This window comes from Corvus cornix, chromosome 7 (assembly GCF_000738735.6).
Source record: "Corvus cornix cornix isolate S_Up_H32 chromosome 7, ASM73873v5, whole genome shotgun sequence".
NCBI lineage: Eukaryota > Metazoa > Chordata > Aves > Passeriformes > Corvidae > Corvus > Corvus cornix.
In genome coordinates, this window is record NC_046337.1 from 2,757,484 (window position 1) to 2,778,336 (window position 20,853).

The following is a 20,853-nucleotide window of genomic DNA, read 5'->3' on the forward strand; positions in this document are numbered from 1 at the left end:
TTGTTTCTTTCTTACTTGCAAGTATTTTTATGGCAATAGGAGTGGACAATTCTGATGTGCTGCTGTGCATTTCCCTAACGAGTCCCCTCCTCTGCAGCCTTACATCTTTCCCACGTTTCCCTCTCACCCAAAGCACTACAGGATGATACCAAGCTAGGACACTTATGTTTGTGTCATCTTTGCACAGATGAAAATGATTTCCTTGAGTGTGAGAGCTAGAAGATCTGGGGAACGTGGAAACACACAGCACCTGCAGCATCATGAAACACCTGCTTCTTTTACACCTAGACATTGCTGCAGAAACCAGTTCATTAATCACTCTTGCATGTGCTGCTTGTAAAACCTCCTTGTACGTTATTAGCGTTTAAACTCATAGTTTTGTGTTGTGGAAGAACCATCTTCGGGCAAGGAGTCAGGGGTGCTGCGAGGAGTTCTTTTAAAACAGATGCTCTAGGATGAAATTAAGTCAAACGAGACAACATCGTATCTGAGAGCCATTTATTGAGAAGGAAAAGGGAATTGTCCTACTACTACAGAGGGGTAGAGAAGGCCGAGGAAGAGGAAGGAGAATGAAAAAGGGTGGAGAGCCAAAGAGAGAGGGAGGGGATGGGGGAAAAGGCGGGCGTTCCCAGCGGAAGGCCGGCAGCGCCGTCGAGCTCCGCGCGGCCCGGTGCGCCCGGGCACAGCTCCGGCGGCCGGACCCCGGGTGAGGGCAGGCCGGGCAGGAGCTGCGGGAGCCTGGGCACGGCCACAGCATCGGGCCGGATCGGCAGAGCAGGGTAAGAGGCAGGCAGGGACACGGGGAGGCAGGACAGGCGGCGGCTGGGACGGGCGAGGGCTAGGGCAGGACACGGGCCGCGCACGAGGCTCGGAGGGCACCCGGCGTCCAGCGGGAGCGAGCGGGCGCCAGCAAAGGCAGAAGAGCCAAAAAGCAGGGTAAAAAGGATAAGAGCCAAAAGCCCCGCTGGTTAGAGACAAAGCAAAACCGCAAGACCCAGGAATCCCCCGAGCTTGTGTCGCAGTTTTACACCCCCGGCCCCTCCGAAGGTCCGCCCGCTGGCAGGGGAGCATTGGCCCAGTCCAAGGTTGCACCGCAGTCCATTGGCAGACACCCTTCTCCATCCAGTTGGAGAAGCTTTCCGAGGGTGCAGTGTCCTGCTGGGTGCCTGTCCCATGTGAGACATGAAATGGTTGCTGGACAAAGCCTCCCCAGAGATAAAGCTTTCTCCATCCTCTCCCGGTTGCCTCCTACACGTGGCACATGTGCATCCCCTCCCCTGCCTGCCTCTGACCATCGGTGTTGAGACAGATCAAAATTAAACTGGCTCCTAACATCCCTGTTCACCTGGTGTGCCCCATCCCGACATCTGTTTAAACCCTCCAGGGGCAGGAAATGGGGAACCAGGGTTTTAAAGCCCATTTTTACCCAGGGGATGTCACAGAATAAAGGAGTATTTGCTCATAGGCTGTCCCTAATGCACCAGGAGGTGCTTCATTGTCTCCCTATCAGGAAGAGATTATATTACCTGTAATAAACAAATTGAATATTTCTAGCAAATTCAGAGTCATCTTGAAATGGCAACAGCTTAAGGAGGAAAGGTGGAGATGCCACAGGTGAGATAAAATTTCTTTATATTACTCTTATATAGTTTTTTGGTTATTTTCATCCATGTGGTTTGGGTTAGATATTTTTTTGAGATATCAGGTGATAGCAGTGAGCATAAACACAATTTCTTAGCTTTTATTCTCTTTCTTCTTGTGGCACCTGTATGTTGATAGAGTTGTATGCTTGTACTAGTTTGAAAACAAACCAGTGGGAGGCACCAAGTCAGAATAACAAATTAACAGGGAAATCAAAAAATAAAGGCAGAAAACACTGGGTTAAACTGACAGAGCCAGGATACAACCTGACACCCTGTTAGTGGTGGCTGCAGTCCTCCTGAACTGGTGGATGTGGTTCTGCTGAAGAATGGTCCTGTAGAAGGGTCTGCTCTTCCTCAGAAGGTCCAGTGGTGGCTATGTAGCTCCTGTCCTCTGGGAATCCAGGGGAAAGGTTGTCTCTGGTGTTGGGAATCTCAGATTATATCCAGGATGGAATGCTTGGTTCCTTCTTCTGGGTAGAGCATCTCACAATGGGATGATGAGTCATGGGCAGAGCATTGATGGGCCATTAGCAGAAGATAGTCCGGAGGGAGGAGGCAAGGAAAACACTGCCCCACCTGGTTCCAAAAGCTCATGGGGGTGGGAGTAGAATACACTGCAACCCAGGACAATACTTTAATGAAAGTGCTTCCTTTCCTGGACTCTCTACTCTTCTTCAAGTGTTAGAGAAGTTAGAGGGTAAGTAGTTTTTCACAGACCACAAGGAAAACTCCTTTATTTTGCCACTTTAAATGTATACGTTTTATATCATCTAAACTTTCGGAAGCTAATAAACTAAACAGCAGACTGAATTGGGAATTAATTAAAAGGGCATCACATACAGCTACTTTAAGTTGAAGGACAGAAGGCAAACAGGCTTTCCCATCTTGACAGTTTTGACAAGTGGTAAAGTGTAAAACTGGACAAAAAAGTGTTTCTTTTTCATATACATTTAGCTTTCAACACTTAATAGTTTGCCTGTATAACTTAAACCCACATTTAATGGCTCTTCTCTGCAGTTTGTGAGCCACTGCTGTAATTCAGGGCTGCAGACATGCTCAGGGAGGGCAGGGCTAGGTATTTCGATGGACACGGGATGGAAGGGTTGGCAAATGCTGTGTAGTGAAGCGATCACAGCATCTCCTACATCTCCTGATTAATAAGACAAAATTTAGTTGCCCAAATGAAAATCACTCCTGACCAGACAAGAAAACTAGATGAGATTGTTCTTTCTATCAGTTCAAATACAAATTGCCCTGTGATCACTGCGAGTTTGCAGAAGATAACTCCTGTTTCATGTGGCATCGCTGCTCCTGGCATCTCACCATGGAATGCAGTCCTGGACTCAGGCCAGATTAAACAGCTGAGTAGCTCTGCCTTTAGATCCAGAGGCACAGGAGAGTAGGAAAATAATTCTCCTATGTCAAAATCTATTTTCTTACTTTTAGCAGTAGCTAACATTTTGTGATATATATACACAAGCCCATATAATGAAACAGTTTGTTTTATGAGGCTACGAGGACATATGTGGGAAAGAAATATGATGCATTCTAAAAATTTGTAGCAATGGAGATTATTCATACTTTATGTGGTGTTTGAAGTTAATATTTGTAATTTTTGTTGCTGTTGTGCTGTGCAAAATGAGCATTGGTGTTACTGAAGTGACACATCACCGTGGATCAGAGGCATCAACTGACTCCCAGAATTTCTGATTTTTATCATCTCTAGTTCTACCACAAGAAGGCTGTGGGAGTTGAGGGTTTATTCTGGGTTTTGGGGAGGTACTTTGAAACACTTCTCGCCTTGATGTTTTGCAGTGTAATTGAGGGAGGTTCCAAAGATTAGGGGACTTGGTAAAGCCACCAGTGCAATGATTTGCCAACAAATTTTCCAAACCCTTCATTTTTCAGTGATTGTCGCCCCACAGAAAGTATATTTTTTAAAAAAATCAATTTAGTTGAGAGGAAAGTTGAGCTTTTTATTGAATCAGGCTGCAACTTCTGAACTCTTTCACACTTCCCTTAGTTTTTGGTTTTCCTTTGGAGCAGCAGATACTCCTCAGGCGTAAGAAAGTTGCCATCCAATGGACCAGACCCACACAGACATATAAAACTTTGAAGATTATTTCCTACCTTATTTCCTGGGGTAAATTGAAACCCAACCCATGAGCTGCGCTTGAACATTGAGAAGGTCTGAGTTTCCCCATGCCTGGAAAAGCTGGCCACAGGAATATCTGAGCTAAATTCTCAATGACAAATCAAATGGAGAAAAATGTTGTCTGGTGTGCTAAAATAATACAGGCATCCAGTAATGCAGGGTAAATCATGCAATGCATTAAAACCCTACCAAAAAAAATCAAGGCAGATATAAAATAATTGGGAGGTTCTCTTTCTTCCCATGAAGATCATCAATATACAGTAAGTCTCTTAAAGACCAGCGTTTAAATTATTAAGGCTGCCAGTTTAATGAAAAAGCAACAGCTCAATTCAATAATTCATGGCAACAATTTGAGGCAAAGCACACAAAATATTTTTAGCATGTGTCTCAAGAGCAGTTAGACACGGGATCAAAATATGCAATGTTGCACACAGTGTGTTCTTATCTGTTAGGTCTGGTAGAGGGAATAAACATTTTTTCCTGATGAGAAAATCAAAGTTTTGTGCCATTTCAGTGAAGTCAAGTTGACACCTGCAGAGAAGCAAGTCATGACATTTTAGCTGACTGGGTTTTCCACCCCCCCCCCCCTCCTGTTGTGGTTGTTTTTTCATTTTATTTACCCTGACAGACAAAAGAAAAATGTTGAGATGGGGATTTGGCATCTTTTCTTATAATTTTTTTTCTTCCCTTTTTCTTTTCCTCTTTTCTTTTTTTTTTCCCCTCCATTAAATAAGTAGCTCATACATTCTGGGCTGGGAAAGTTCTACTGAGGAGAAAAACCACTTGAACATATTAATATTAAAATGGTGTCCTTCCTTTCTTGTTGCCCTCCACCCCTCTGATTGCTCAAACATTGCTACATTTATCAAAATAATAAGCTTCAGATTCCATAATAAGAGATCTATTTTCATGTCATCCTGGCATAGACCTGCCTGACTGAGCCAGGAAGATCCTTAAAAAGATATGAATTTAGGATCAATAATATTTATAGCTCCATTTATAAAGCTGAAGTCAAAGGCATGGATAATGCAGAATTTATTAAGGGAAATTACACCGGGGATTTTGTTTACTGGCCTCTAATCTTACCTCGGCTTTTTAACATCTCATTTTGTCAGGAAAACATAAGTTGCAGGTGTTCATAAATGTAAACTGGCACATAAAGAAGCTCACAAATTATATCTGTTGTGACCTAATATTGCAGTACAGGGTACTCTTCAACAGTGTTTTTCCTGGCTGCATCTTATTTTTGTTAACTGTGGGTCCCATTAAAGACTGTGCTAAAGTTATTGTAGTGGAATTGAAATACATTTTATTACACCAGTATAAGTTCCATTTACTGTGCAATATGACAGTGCTTAATAATTTCATATTACAAGCCTAATTACGACATCAAATTAGTAATTTTCACGAAGTGTTTGCATCAGACACTCGTATGATATGATGCAGTGTATTTTAATTCTCTGGGGTGCCTGAAAGCCCACATTTTAGCAGGGAAAAAGCAGAAATGTTGTAAAAGGAAGCACCTCATAACTCCTTTGAGCAATTTCCTAAGGATATTTACCTTCCACTGGGGTACAGGTGTTATCAAGACTCTTTTTGGATTCCAGTACTCTGTTGGTGAAGCCAGAAAGTTACTGATGTCTAAAAATTGTGATAAATCTTCCTCTTTGGTGATCCTGTCAAAGCTCCCCAAGGCCACTGCCTCGATATTCCAGGCCGCCTCTTAGTTTGATTAATTCCAGTGGACCAGTAACACTGTTTCTGATGGAGTGGGTTGTGGAAAAGATTAGGAACTCCAGTTCAGTTTGAAATTGGGAGCTAGTGGAGCTGCAGAACCCCCTTGGAAAAAGGAATCAATTTGTGTCCCAGGGAAGTGCAGTTCCTTCCAAGGTAGAGCGCAGCACACTTGGCAGTACCGAGCCACACTGGTTTTAAGGCAGGAGCTCAAGATTTGTATCCAAGTGATGTAACTGTGGAATCTTTGTTTTTTTTTTTTTTTTCCCCTCAGGGTTTTCGCATGGAATTAATTTTCTATTCAGGTGCTGAAAACTTTTGCAATGCAAATTCATCTGAGGGTTTGGCTTTTATCTGCTAAAATAAATGACAGAATGCGATGAAGGTTCACGAGCATCTTAATAGACCTTTAAGAGTCTGCCTTAAATACGAGTTTTCTATACTAGAAAGCTCATCAATATCTAGACAGCCATGCAAACAGCAAGGAGGCCAGTCCATTAATGAAATGTTAATGACTGAATTAGACCTGTAATAACAGAAGTAGAATGCACTGCTGTGAGTCCATTAACATCATCAGACCCTGCTGGGAAACAAGTAAACACAACATACAAAGGGAAAACTTGTGCTAATAAACAGTTTTTGTGCAGTAAAGGTGCTGGGGAGCTCGAGCTGTAAATCCCATTCACTGTTCTAGTGGGGATTTTTTGGGAAAAGTTTATCCAAGCAACACAGCCGAATATACATTTCACAGTGGCATAAACAAATCTGCACAACAGCCAAGTTTGTGCCCTGGAAGTGAACCAATGCCTGCTGCCAGGTATCCTGACAAAAACTCCTATCACAATATGCTGTAAGAATAAGCAGTTCAATGGCAATTGCAGTTTCATCCTTGTCTGGGGGAAGGAATTCTTGACTGTGAGAGTGGGGAGGCCCTGGCACAGGTTGCTCAGTCTGCCCTGTAAGTTTTCCAGGTCAGGTTGGATGGGGCTTGGAACAACTTGGGATAGTGGAAGGTGTCCTTGCCCGTGGAGTGAGGTGGAACTGGATGATCTTTAATGCCCTTTTCAACCAAACTGTTGGGTATCTCCTTCTGCAGCCAGTCCAGGTGGGTAGCAGGGAGCAGTGGTTATCACCTGATAGATGGTTGAGCCAAGTGAAATGGAGTTTATGGACCCTCACCGAGGCCCTCGTAGCCATCACAGAAACTGCCACTGTTGGCACTAATTAGGACCACTGTTAAAATTTTATCTTGTGCCTTAAAAGTTGATTGTGCTTTGCAGAAGGTGTTAATCCCAACAAAGGGGATGGGAAATACAACTCTGCCAGCAGCTTCATGGGTGACCTTGTAACCCCCCACGTGAGAGTTCTTGCCTTGGGGTATAGGAATTAATGACTTGAGTTCTTGGGATGAGAGCTTCTTCTTTCTTTCCTCTTCCAAAATATATAACTTCCCCCCCCCTCCCAATAAAAGTGATATAAAAACAGTTGAGTTTTCTTCCGGTCTTGAAAACCTCAGCAGTTTCCTTACACAGTGGCTGAAGTAGGAAAAGCCAACATGACTGGATCTTATCTTCTTCCTTTTTTGGCAAGATTTAGAAATTTATGTGAAGCTAAATACCCCACTCCTGCTCCTGGAAACCTCAGTGTATCTCCCAAGGGGCTGCTTTTCTCCCGCCTTGCCCTCACCTGTGTGCAGGGGTCGGATTTGTATTTTATTCTGTAGTAATACAAGTATTCTCCGTGATCTTGCCAATGCCATTAAGAAGGATCCTCTGTGGTGTTTCCAAGGAGGACTTACTGCACTAAGGGCAGCTAGTTCTGGTGGTCAGATCCTTGGGGAAAATGCAGAATTTCTGTTCCCAGATTCCAAGGCTGGCACAGACTCCACATGTCACCTCGAGTGAACCAACTTCACTCTGTGCTTGGGGTCTGTACCCCTAAATTAGGGGTAATTTCACCTCACTACCTTATAGAGGTGACTTAAAGGTGAAATCATCAAAGAAAACAACACTGGGGGGCACATAAACCCTAAATTTGAAATTCTATACATTATTACCTTCCTGCAAACACCATTCTGATTTAAGTTTGGGCAACTCTCTAACTGTCTGAGTCCATAGTGGGCTTTTGGTTTTATTGCCCTGTCTTTGTTTCCTAGGATAACACTGAAGGGCTGTGTAGAGGAAACTAATTTAATTAGAAAGAATGCAGTGATCTGATTATGTGCATTGAAGAAATAAATACAGTATCTGAGTACTGAAAGAAATGGTAGGATTAGCTGTAAATAATACAAACCACTCACTACTCTTCCCTCTGTACAAAAGAACTGAGCTAAGCTGGACTTTTGAACCACCTTGCCAAATAAAGTAACAGCTTTTTCTTTTCGCAAAAAGCAAATTTTGATGCGACAATTTGAGCAAGTTGCACTGTCTGTAACTGACTTGTCAGCAGAACAGTTTTTCCCATTTTTATTTGTGTCCTGAAGCATTTATCATCTTTCTTGAAATACAAAGTTTGAAAAGTTATTATTAATACAGGATGGTGCATATGATGCTTTGCCTGTGTGAACGGTCTGGGCAAAATGAGGAGCTTTTAAAACAAACTTAAGTAATATTTTATTGCTTTGTAATCCTCAACTGAGTCACACCAATTTCAAATTAGATACGATACAGAGGGAAGTGAAATAGCAACACAGGCATAAGGTAATGTAACAGGCTAAAAGGAATAATTAGGAAATAATTTGTAGCTAATAAAGATAAATTAAAGATCTGTCTATGTTTTCCTGTAGACATAATGAAAAGCCTTTTCCCTTGAGAAGGGCTTTGGCCAGTTGTTGGAAGTGAGGACAGAGGTTTAAAAATTAGGTGGAAGGAGGGAGGGGATGTGGAAAGCAGAAGTGTTTGAAGTAGGGAGAGGTGTTTGAGAAGCAAGATCTGGAACAGAGCACAGAACAAGAATCTTGCACGCAATGTGGGAAAGGCAGAAGGAGATCCAGCAAAACGGGGAAGATGTGGTTTGACTTCCTTGGCTTTTCAAGTGCAGTCAGTTCAGTGGCTGCATGTTTCATCCAGAGCGTTGCAGATATTGGGGTGAAGGGAGGAGGGCAGCCATCAGAACCACAGCTGGAAACCTCTGGAACAAGAAGTTTTATCTTTGGGTATTACTGCAGGCCTGGTTCCTACGGTATATCACCGTGTCCTGCAGCCGGAGGGAGGAGGAGAGAAGATCCAGCAGGCAGGAATTGTGCAGCAAGATTGATTTATTTAATTATTTTACAAACTCTTTTATAGACTTTTTTCTTCATAGTCTAATTGGACAAAGGATCAGCCACCCCTTGGGGTGATTGGCTAAAATCCTAAAACATCCATTGTCAAAATATTTTTCTACTGTACCATAAACAAGACTTTCCAAGGTTGCAGGTGGCTTGGTTGTTTACATAACTCTGCTACCTCTTCTGTGAGAGAGAAAAGTCTCTCACGGACTTAGAAAATAGCAAGAAAATCCTTGCTGGCAGCATTTTTGTATCTACATTTGGGTACAGACAGAAACAACCCTAGAGGTGCATGTGGGAATTCAGGGCCTCAGCACCCAGTGGCTCCCTGGCTCCATTGCAGCATCTCACTCCATTTCTCACCTCTGAAGAGGTGCTTTAATTTTCTAAACCCACCTGCAGCTGAGGGTTATTGAGTGAATATAAAGAATTGATTACAGCCTGTTTAGAATAAAATTGCATTAGGGTTTCCTTCTTTGTCTAGGAATTCCTTGATGCTGCTGGGAGCCTTCCTCATAATCCAGCCTGCCCTGAAATTCCCACTGACTGAGAACAGTTGCTTTTTGCCCACTTTTTACAAACTTTAGAGGCTAGAATGGTTTCAACAGATGCATTTATTTGTCGGATTTTGCTGCCTGGTGTCACACAGTGAAGTTTTCTGTGGTATTAACTATCACTTTAAATTCTTCTCGCTTTGAGTCATCCCATCCCGTATATAGTTTGAACAGGTTTTTGTATAATTATTTCTCTCAATAATTACCATTATACAATTGCTATAGCTGCCAGTTTTGTTTTTCTCTCCTGCCAGAGAACAGCAGAAATGTATTACATGTTAGTGTAACTTATGATCTTGGATTCATGTTTAAAATGCATGGAATATTTTTCATCTTCTGTTTGAGGCAATACCTCATCTGGGATCATATCTCACAGTCTAAGTTTACACTGAGTAAATGGATGCCTTGTATTTCAAAGGGTATAATCCACAATGAAAAAGAAAAGGATGCAAAATAAATATAATCTAAACTTTTAAGGCATTGGGGTGCCAGTGAGTATTAATGGCTACAGGTAGTGACCCACCACATCTGGGTAGTCATACAGAGAGGTTTGTGTGTGGTCTCCTTTTCCCTCTTAAATAAATTGGATTTGGCCATCATTACAGCCCGTTGTTGTTGTCTTTTGATGAGGATTCTAGGAAGTTGGTTTGCTGGCATGCGTGGTTCACTGGCAGGGAGAGCAAACTGAAATTTGCAGGCACAAGTGCTCCTGGTGGCCATCTAATTCCAGAAGTTGTTCTCTCCAATAGAAAGTTCCTTAGCTTTGAGTTTTCAGTGTGTGCTTGGTTTTACCCCCAGGGTAGGTGGGCATAGGTGCATAAAATGGAGGAAAGGGCTGGAAGGCTTGTAAAGTTTATGGTAAGATAATATTTGGTACCAAGTCCACCTGTAAAAATCCAGTGCTTAGCTGGGTACACAGAGGATGTGAGGGCAACCCCTCTAAGGAACAGCAAAATAACAAAATGACGGCTCATGGTTCTAAATGAATCTGTGATGCTTTTTGAAAAGGGATTTATGGCTTTCTACTGACAAGGGTAGAGATAAAACGTTTTAATCTCATGAGTCATGCTGAAATTTTCTTTCAGGGACACTAAAAATTGGAATGCAAAACAAAAGAGAGTGAAAGAAAAAATATTTGGAGTACGTAGGTATGAACATTTTAAAGAGATTGGGATCAGGATGCAAGTTTGCATAATGACAAACAATTAATAATTGCAGGTAGCAGAGAGTGGTTGGAGGAGAGCAGTCAGGTCATCTGTGTCCATTTTGTACATCAGGCATGTGGGAACTTGGGCACCAAACTCTTCTTTCCCTTTTAGTATTTTAAGTCAGCAAACAGGCGGAGTGTGCAGATGCATTTGATTACCAATGGTCATTATAACATGAGCAGCACTGTGATTTATTGGAATAGTTGTTGACTGGGATTCCAAGAAAAGGTAATTGTTCCAGAATTATCCCCACAATTAATTTCACATGTGTGAAGTCCATTAACTCCAACTGCAGGCCATGGCATCAGTGTGAATGTTCACAGCAAGAGCTGAGGTTTGGGATGGGAAGGATGAACCTCTGGATTTCAGGGGAATCTGGTGCCGGTTGGGGTTTTTCTGGCTTTTTCTGACTTCCTCCTAAACCATAACTGATTATTCCATTCCTCTGAAATGCCAGTGTGCATCACTGGAAGGAAATGTCGATGAAATGGAAACACCCGTGATGCAAAGGTGCTCAGACTGTGCCAGCAGCAGCTTTTGAACGCGGTGGGACATGTTTTAACACACTGATCCTTAGTCATCCATATTTTTTAATGCTGTTTGCACTGTTGCTTGACAGTGGAACAGAGAGGAGATGTCAGACTACTGTAAGAAATCTGTATTAGCAGATACACCATGAAGTGCTCACAAACACCATGCTCCAAAACCCCAGCAGTCTGCATCCTCAGCACACACAAAATATATGTTACAACTCGTGACACGATGAATTTCGAGCAGAATTAATCCTTACTCAATCATTCAACAATGAGAAATATTGAGTTGTTTTTCTTAAGGATTAGGAAAATTCTTTTGGAAGGAGACAAACATTTGTCCCTGCTGGAAGCTCCTTCAGCTGTAATGCATCATTGTGCCTGACCAGCCCTAGAAACCTTGGAAAGACAAAATATGTACAAGCTGGTTGTTAAGCATATGTGATATGTTTTGCCTTGTCACCTGGCAACGAAAAGGTTTTTCTAAACAAATTTCACACATTGCCAAAATTCCAACTTTTTGAAACACGTAAGCTGCTTATTTTTTTATTTATTTATATCCCCTTTGTCAAACGCAGCCCAAGGTACATCTCTGTCAGAAGAGCAAATGTTAGCATTTCTACTGGGGAGAGAAATAGCTTTTGTAAATTTAATTCACTCAGCCTTACATACTTCATGTAACAGCACTGGGACTGTATGAAAAGATAGAAAATACTCTGTCTATGAAATGATTCTTAGTCTGTCTTACAAGTGTTTTAAAATTAACAAATCAACACCGAGAAACCTTTGATTGACCTAAATGCAGCAAATGAGCATAAAATTAAAAGAAACAAGCCTGGCTCTCTATAAAGTTTAAAAAATAAATTATAGTAATAAGAGGATTAATAAAATAAACAGGATAAATAAAATAAATAATAAAAGGAAAGCTGTGAGGATGGTGAAGGGCCTTGAGGGGAAGCTGTGTGATGAGCAGCTGAGGTCTCATGGGCTGTTCAGATGGAGGAGACTGAGGGAAGACCTGTCCCAGCCTTCAGCTTTCTCAAGAGGGGAAGAGGAGGGGAAGACACTGATCTCTTTTCTCTGGTGACCAGAGGCAGGATCTGAGGGAACGGCTGGAGCTGTGCCAGGGGCGTTCGGGTTGGATATCAGGAAAGGTTCTTCCCCCAGAGGATGCTGGGCACTGCCCAGGCTCCCCAGGGAATGGGCACGGCCCCGAGGCTGCCAGAGCTCCAGGAGCGCTTGGACAGCGCTGCCAGGGATGCCCAGGCTGGGAGTGTTGGGGGGTCTGTGCCAGACCAAGAGTTGGATTCAATGATCCTTGCGGGTCCCTTCCAACTCAGGTTATTCCAGATTGGTAATTTCTGGATCTCTATATTGTTTTGAAGGAATATGAAGAGAAGTGACAGTTAATAACTTTTCAAGTTGCAGAACATTTAGCCTAGAAATGATCCCATCGCTGGCTGACACAGCTCTAAGTGCTCAGGTGGGGGGTTGAAAAAACGCACCGAGATGTCATTTCTTAAGTTTGAATGAAAGGTTTTAAGGACAGTACTTCAAACTGCAGTGGAAAAGCTTCATTGCTGCACTCGGGCAGGCTTTAATAACCTCATACATTCAGGTGCCTCCTTAATCTGCCCGCTATTTCCTATAGATCTGCTGCTGATTATCAATGTATTTATCTTTTGCCATCTTCCTCCCGTGTGCGTGGCAGTGTCAGTGCTGATCCAAGCCAGTGCTGATGGGATTCCAGCCCATTACCACGCCGAAGGTAGCCGGGATTTGGGTGCACAATGGGGTGTGACACCGCTGAGCGAGGGGAGGCAACTCCTTATAAATGACAGCGCTCCGGTAATGACACGCGGAGTTTGGGAGTCAGTGCTGGAGAGGAGATCTCTCAGCTAGCAGATAGGAAGGTGGTGCCCAGGAAATAAAGGTGGATGATTTCCATGTGGTTCACACAGGGTTTCACCAGTTCCATGCCACCAGTACTGGCGCCAGCGTGACAAAACTGATGGGTTGTCACTGGATGGACGCTCCACGATGTGGCCACAAGCACTGTTGGCATTGTGCTACCAGGAGAAGCATTTAGATTTTTAATTACCTGAATGCTGAACTAAAAAGTGCCTGTGTTTCTAGTGCCATGAAGAGTGCAAAAGAGGGCTGTAAAATGCTAAAACAATGGCAGGCTCCTCGCTGAAGGATGCAGCACGTTGCAGTAATGCGGCGCGTTTTGAAAAGATCTGTATTTTTTCAAAGACAAACATCAAACAGAAGGAAAAAGGTTATGTCACCTTCACCCTCACAGTACTGTCATTTATATGCTATCAGCTCATTAAATTCACATTAAGATACTCCATGGGACTTTAGGAGCTATTAGTGCACCTAAAATGGCATAACAAAATCTCAGTTCACTTTAAGAGAGATGGCATTGCGACATTTTGTATTTCATCACTGAATTATTATAGTCTCAGATGCATTCTGCTGTGATGGTAATGGAAGGAGGAATACTAGAGAGGAAAGCTGTCCATTTGTTTATCCCCAGGGAGAGAAAAAAGAAAGTTTGATAAAAAACTAGAGTGAAAGTAAAGCATTAACAATTTAACCCCTGTAGCAATGCTGAAGAACACACAGGATTTTTATATTCTGCTTTTCAGGATGTTTAAAATAAAGAAAGAAGGGAAATTTTGTGTGTAGGGAGTTGCTCCAGGCAATGGAAGGTGCAGCAAATGTACTGCATGAATGCAGACATCTCAGTCTTTATAGGTGAAGTGTCTCATGACAGCCATAAAATACCTTCCTTCATATAAATTCTCTTGATAAAAATGGTTATTGTGATTAAAGTTGATGTTCTTGTTAGTTTGCTGTTGTTTTTCCTCCCTTTGCTTTCATCAGAAAATAAGTGTGCTCTTATGGATAAATCTGCAACCTTGTGTTTCTAAATCCCATGTGGGATAATTCCCAGGCATCAGGCTCTGAAAAGAATAAGGAAAAGTGAAGCCATACCAAGTTACCATTAAAGAATTTATGTATATATATATATATTTATACATGAATGCTAAAGAAATGTTATACTGCTTGATAAATAATAATTAACAAAGGATATCTGAATTAATGAATATATATCTATGTTTTGCATCTGGAAAATAGATTGATCTGAGGATGCTTTTTCTACACAGTACCTGCAGCTGTACATGAAATACATAAATAATATGTATTGAAGGATAGAGAATAAGTTGAATTCAGTTTTTATGGCAAAGGTAATTTTCTTATAAGCGTGTGTGAATAATGCAAAAAATCAGAAGTGAGATGAGGGATGTTCAGTCACTTCAAGCAATATATTTTTCTTAATACCTATTTAGAATTATTTATAATAATAAATAAATAAATAAATTTATTATATAGAAGGTATAGTAATTCCTTACAAGCGCTTCCTTCCCTCTCCAATCAAAAAAAAAATTCCATGACTTGAGTTTAGTTTCACGTGGAATAAAAGGCATTGGAACAGGAGGAAAAATTGAGAGTAAAGCATTGTGGAGACTCTGAATTTACACAAACACACGGAGTGAAACTCCTCACAGTGTGTGAGAGCCAGGGCCAGCACAACTTCAGCTTTCAAAATCCCTTTTAACTGCAAGGACCTGATACAGAGCACTTTGGTGGAGCAGAAGTGAATCTCTTTCTTCAGTGGAGAGGGAGCTCAAAGACATTGGGAGAGCATTGCAAGAGGAAGCTCAAGGTTTTGAAAACAGAGGGAACTAGAAAGGGAATAATCACTGAGTAACTGCACATGGAGCACCTGCTAAATTTAATGTTTGCCTACATTCAGTGCCTCAGAGCCTAATCTCTTCAGCACAGTGATTCTGCTGCTTGCTAGATACTTCACCTGTTGGAAAGCATGAGAGACTCCAGATTTATCATCAGGAAACACCTCTTGAGTGGTTGCTCTGAAGGCTGAAACCCGACTGTGGGGAGAGTTTCCTCTCAGACAAAAAGGGTGATGTGTCGCACTTAAACCCTTGGGTTTTACCAGCTCCTGTTGGTTTGCCCTTTGCTGGCAGTGTGGGGTCCTGATGATGTTGGATGCTGACCTGAGCACTGGGAATCTTGGGAAGCAGAACAGTTTGTTCCCATTAATATCTGCCAGACAACACAGAGGAATTAATAGGGAATTTTGTCCTGTCTGAGGCAGGCTTTTTAAAGGTCTGATGGGGATTTACAGTCCCAGTGTTATTGCTAAAGAGCACTAAATTTTAACCTATCTTCAGGCAGTGGTACAGTTGAAGCCAGGAGAAGTTGTTGCACATAAACAGGGGAAATTAACATTTAGGACAATGTGAGGCAAAAGTCAAGGGTAGTTGCACGATTTTGGGAAGGCTATGGGGCACCCTGAGGGAAGAGGTCAAACCCAAAGAATGCTGTAAGGTGACTGGCAAACATGGCTGAAACTGTCTGTATTTCAAATGTTCTAATCAAATCTCAAAATGCAATTTAACTGGAGTAGTTGGAGAAAAAGACGACCCTATTTAGGTTTATTTGTATGTTTATTTCCAAAAGAAAAGAGTCAATGTGTGAAATACCCAAGGTTAACCTTTTTTGGTACTTGCCATATTACCAGTGACATATTCAGAGGTGCATATTTAGAAGTCAGTTAATTTATATTTTTTCCAAGGGAAATCTCCGTGGTCAGAAACAGAAATTCAAGCCTTGAGGTTGTGGCCAGTCCAAAAACTGCAAGAGCAGTTGAACCAAGCTCACAAATTTCAAGGTCTAAGTCATGTTTTGTGACCTCTCTGTCATGGATTATGGGCATTCTCTGGCTGAATCCATGAAAACTTCACCATCTATGTAGGAATACAGTTTTATAACCCATTGCACCATTTATCTAACTTTTTAGCTACGTTTAGGTTATATATCAATTTAGGTTTTGTTTACATATATTTATTTAGATAGAGGTGGTTCTTATTGCTCTTCAGTGGAAACATGGTTGTGTAGAAGTCACTCATGCCATCAGTGGATGAATTAAAGCTTGACTTTGAATTAAAGATTGACTTCATGTGCTGGCTCAGATGGAGAATTGCTTCTAACCCACACAACTTCAAATCCAGAAAATATTTTCTTCCTAGAAGGGCATATCTTGGCAGGGAATATCCTGCAGCAAAGGAGCTCCAGCACAGCAAATTCAGAGCAGAAAGGCCTCCAGTGCTGTTGAGAAGACTGGGAGAAATCTTCGTTCTGTTATTTTCCCAAACCCAGCATAGCAGTCAGGTTACTGAGAATCACATTTGGTCCAAAATTTATCAGAGTTGACTAAAACTGCCCCTTTCAAGAGAAGTGCCAAGGGCAGGGGGACCCAGTCCCACTCCAGGCTAAGAGCACAGGGCTGGGTGCTGTGGATGAGGACATGGGAGAACACTTATTTTTCACTCTGTCACCCTTCAAAAACCCACTGTGAGCCAGTTTATCTGCTGTGTTACAGTCTGAAACTGCCAAATAGAAGTAAAATAAAGGTTGACATATTTACCCTAAACCAGAGAGGCTGATTTTACACCAAAAGACCCAGTGACTGTGATGTTGAATAGCATTCAGGGATATCAAATTTGCTATCTTGTCATCAGGTCAAATAATTCATGTTATTTGTTTGCTATTATAGAGTAGCTTTTATTTCATATCCCTCCTGGCCACCCAGGCCCTGTTAAATGTCTTGCACTGTCTTACTGATCTTCAATATTTTTTTTGTGAGGTGAAGCACGGTCTCTCCTCTATTCTTGTATAACCACCTAAGCCAAAAATCCCCTTCAGTTAATAAAGAACTTAATTTTGCACCTTAGATTTTTGTCACACCTGGTGATGCCGAGGGGATAATCATTACTGCCACTAGTGGCCCTGTTAATCCTTTCACAGGTATTCACTGAAACTGCTGGAAGTAAATATCACTTTGGCTGATCTAGGGCTCAGTATCTGGGTATTTTGTGGTGTGTCAAGAAAATAACCGTGGGGTGCTCTCGCTGTAAATTGTTCTTACAGCTGCACCAGGCCTGCACAGCTCCGTGACATCTCCAGGAGGGTTCAGCAGGATCCACTGTGCTCTCAAAAGCTAAAGTTAAACCAACCAGAAGTTAAAACCAGGACCTCCCTGGGCTGGTTTGAAGAATCCACCCCACTATCCCACTCCCATAATGTTTTAATTTCCTCAATCACCAGTTTGAGAGGACTGGGAGTAGAATAAATTGAGCTGAATAAATTTATGGTTTTTTAAAGAATTGCGTAAGCATAGAACGGCCTCAGTAAGAAGGGACCAGAGAGATCATCTTGTTCCAACCCCTCTGCCATGGGCAGGGACACCTTCCCCTATCCCAGGTTACTCAGAGCCCCATCCAACCTGGCCTTGGACACTTCCAGGGATTCAGGGGCAGCCCCAGCTTCTCTGGGCACCCTGTGCCAGGGCCTCACCACCCTCACAGGGAAGAATTTTTCCTAATATCTAATCTAATACCTAACCTCCTGTGTGTATGAAGCCATTCCACATTGTCCTATCACTCCAGGCTCTTGTCAATAGTCCCTGTCCACCTTTCTTGCAGGCTCCCTTCAGGTCCTGGAAGGCCACACTGAGGTCACCCCAAAGCTTCTCCTCTCCAGGCTGAACAATCCCAGCTCTCCCAGCCCTTCCTCCCAGCAGAGCTGCTCCATCCCTCTGATGATCTTTGAGTTCCTCGTCTGGACTGGCTCCAGCAGCTCCAGGTCCTTCCTGTGCTGGGCCCCAGGGCTGGGGCAGCTCTGCAGGTGGGGTCTCACCTGAGCGGGGCAGAGGGACAGAATCCCCCCTTCCCTGCTGCCTCACCGTGGGGTGAGCCCAGGATTCTGAGCTGTGGTCAGACTTCCCTGGGCCGTGTCCAGCTAGGCCCCAGTGTCAGAGCACAGCAATGTTGTTCTGAGCACCCACGATGCTGTTTTTGGCACTGCCTCTCCTTCAGCATGTAGGAGAGATCCTGACCTGCCTTCCTCTTGTGGCTGCACACAAGGTTCTGTATCAATAAGGAAATTGTTTGTGTTATCTCAGTCAATTAAGGAGTATGTTTAGAAATAAAGAGGCGAAGCCCAGAGCTGTAAGGTGTGGTACATGCTTTAACAAAACAAAAAAATCCAACCCCAAACAAAGAAATTATAGGGATGGAAAATTCTTCCTAGGAACAGCAACTTTAGTTAAATATGTAAGCAGTAATATTCAGTGAAATGTAGATCAAAATTTTAAAAAGAAAACCCCATCTCAGAGTGAACCTCAAGTATTCTTCTTAAATCAGAAAGGAAAAAAATAGAGATTTGTGTTTTTTTTTTTCTGGGGGAAAAATAAATGTGAAAGGTCACAGCATGTCTCTAACTTATGTGGACATGGCTGGAGGGAAATGCTGTGTGCAGAGTTCTCCCATGGACTCCAGGCTGCAGTTCAAAGCAATAATTGTAAGCGATCAGTCAGTGCCCTGCTTCTGCCTTGTGCACTCGTCTGAGCAGGAAGATCCTGGATGCTGGGATTCCGAGGGGAATCACTGCCATTGGTGCTGAGATGTAACTCTGGATTGTAGCCAGATCCCCAAGTGGACCCACCACCACCACAACAGAAGAAGTTCTGTGATGTTTTCTGGTGTTTCATAATGGCACATCAACATCTCTAGCCCTGTTCTGAGTGCTGGCATCAGGCACTTCGCACCAAGCGCTGACTCTTGCTTGGGGTTTGGCTGTGGGAATGAGTCGCTGTGGCCTGACAAATTAACAGACATCAGCTGAGCCCCAGGAACCAATTTGGTGCACCCTCATAGCCTGTGGCAGTGGGAAGGTAAAATACATTATCAGCTGAAAAGAAGGAAGGAAAGAAGGAAGGAAAGAAGGAAGGAAAGAAGGAAGGAAAGAAGGAAGGAAAGAAGGAAGGAAAGAGAAAAGAAAGAGAGAAAGGAAGGAAGGAAGGAAGGTCTAATCTCAGTTGGTTTATCCTTTTTTGAGGTGGCCCAAGAACAGGCAAATGAGGCAGAACAGATACTGAGGAGTTTTTCAGTCTGTGGTAACTTCTGTGTCTCAGCTCTTGGTCTATAAATCTGTCTGTGCTCAGATTGCCTTAAAATCCTAAATAGAGCCCAAGTCAGACCAGTGTGGATGTCTGCAGGCTCCTGCCTTTGGTGGGAATAATGAGGAATGGGCCATCAGGTGGGCTGGTGTAAGGTAATGAGTGAAAATCAAGCAGACCAAGTTAATGCCAGCTCTGTTAATACATTACCTCCACAAAATCAGAGCATTTGTCAACTTCTAGACAGGTCCTCCTGAAGTTTTTATTTCCTTTTTGGTTTTTACATTTTCTAAAATGCAGGGTCTCGTGTCAGAGGAAGAGTGGTGGGGGCAGAAATTAAGATATTTGTTAAAATTTGAAGTGACTGAATTTCTGAGCGTGGATTTCTCCTGCATTTTCTTTCTTTCTAAAGAAGTGGCGTGTGATGTGACACGCCTGTTACAGCGCACTCAGACACACTGCTGATTTTGTGGGGGACAGATAAACTTTGGGGATGATTTCAGCTTTGTGTGTCTCAGTTTGTTGTGAATTGTCATAAACAGCCCAACCTCAACCTCACACTCTTCAGGAGATACTTACTCTAGCATTGAAATTGCCAAATACACCAATTTTTGTGCTAATTATGGACGGCCTTGCTGTGGGAAGTGTACAAGGAAGCTGGTGGTGCTTATTTCCGTGTTGGGGGGAGAGATGGTTAAATTGGAGGATGAAAATGCCTTTTTGAAGAGTAAACAGGTAAAAATATAACTTTCCTCTTACTTTGTTTTCTGTGGAACCTCCTTCATCTCTCTTGGAGAGTCTCAGCACCTTGCAGTACAAGGATCTTCTCTTGTAGACCATCGTATGGGTTTTCCTAATAACTGCTGACAACCCACTTGCCACGCAGTGGTTTAGTAGTTTGGGGCCTAAAATGCTTCCTTGTAACCTAAATTCTTGGCTGCAGTATAGGGGCTTCTGGAGGGTGGGTGCTGTGATGGTCTGTGATTAGAAAGCATAATGAAATTTCCTTCTGGCCTCAAACTCGGCCACTATAAACGTGGACTGCAGAGCCGTAAGTGGAAGACCACTTGGACTAAGATCTTGGGTTAAAACAAGTTGCAGATAGCAGAAAACAAAACCTGAGTTCAAAAGAGGTTAAAATCCATAGCAGCAGTAAAAAGAATGATTACAAATCAATGCAATAAAAGAGATAGATTGGAATAAAGATAAAACAGAGAAGTTTGAGAAAACCATGTTATAAAATGATATAAATCAAGAATTGACCAGGGTGGCCATGAGTCCAAGAGTGGTTTCAGGTCTTTCTGGTTGCACTCACTGCTTGATGAGATTTCAGAACATCTGTTCATCCTTGACAAAACCCACCCTGGTCCATGTTTACTTACCTGAACATTTATTAAGCCTTAAAGAGCAAAAACCTGCTGTCCTTAACTCAGTCCTGATTGCCAGTAGGGAACTGAAGTTGCAGGGATGAGATATGGCCATGGGTGACCCCTGTACTGGGATGCTTTGGAAACTCTGTTTTCTCAGGATGCTTGTTGGTGGAGTGTCTGGAAAAGATGGCTTGGGAAGTACTTATCAAACCTGTGTGTGCAGGAAGGCACTGTATCTGTTGGGGTTTTAACTGTATCCATACATTTAAATTTTATCCCTTTTTGAATAATGGGATGTTTCAGTACCTGGCACTGATGTGTATGATCTGCTTTTAACT

The 20,853-nt window shown here is 42.6% G+C and overlaps 1 long non-coding RNA gene across 1 annotated transcript in view; it reads left to right on the forward strand.

Annotated features, from left to right (window-relative positions):
- Nucleotides 1–658: 658 nt before the first annotated feature.
- LOC104694093 overlaps nt 659–20,853 on the forward strand; it is a 241,785-nt gene continuing 221,590 nt past the window's right edge. The window contains exons 1-2 of the long non-coding RNA XR_002047157.2: nt 659–779; nt 1,555–1,614. This is a non-coding gene — a long non-coding RNA (uncharacterized LOC104694093). The remainder of the gene's footprint in view (nt 780–1,554; nt 1,615–20,853) is intronic.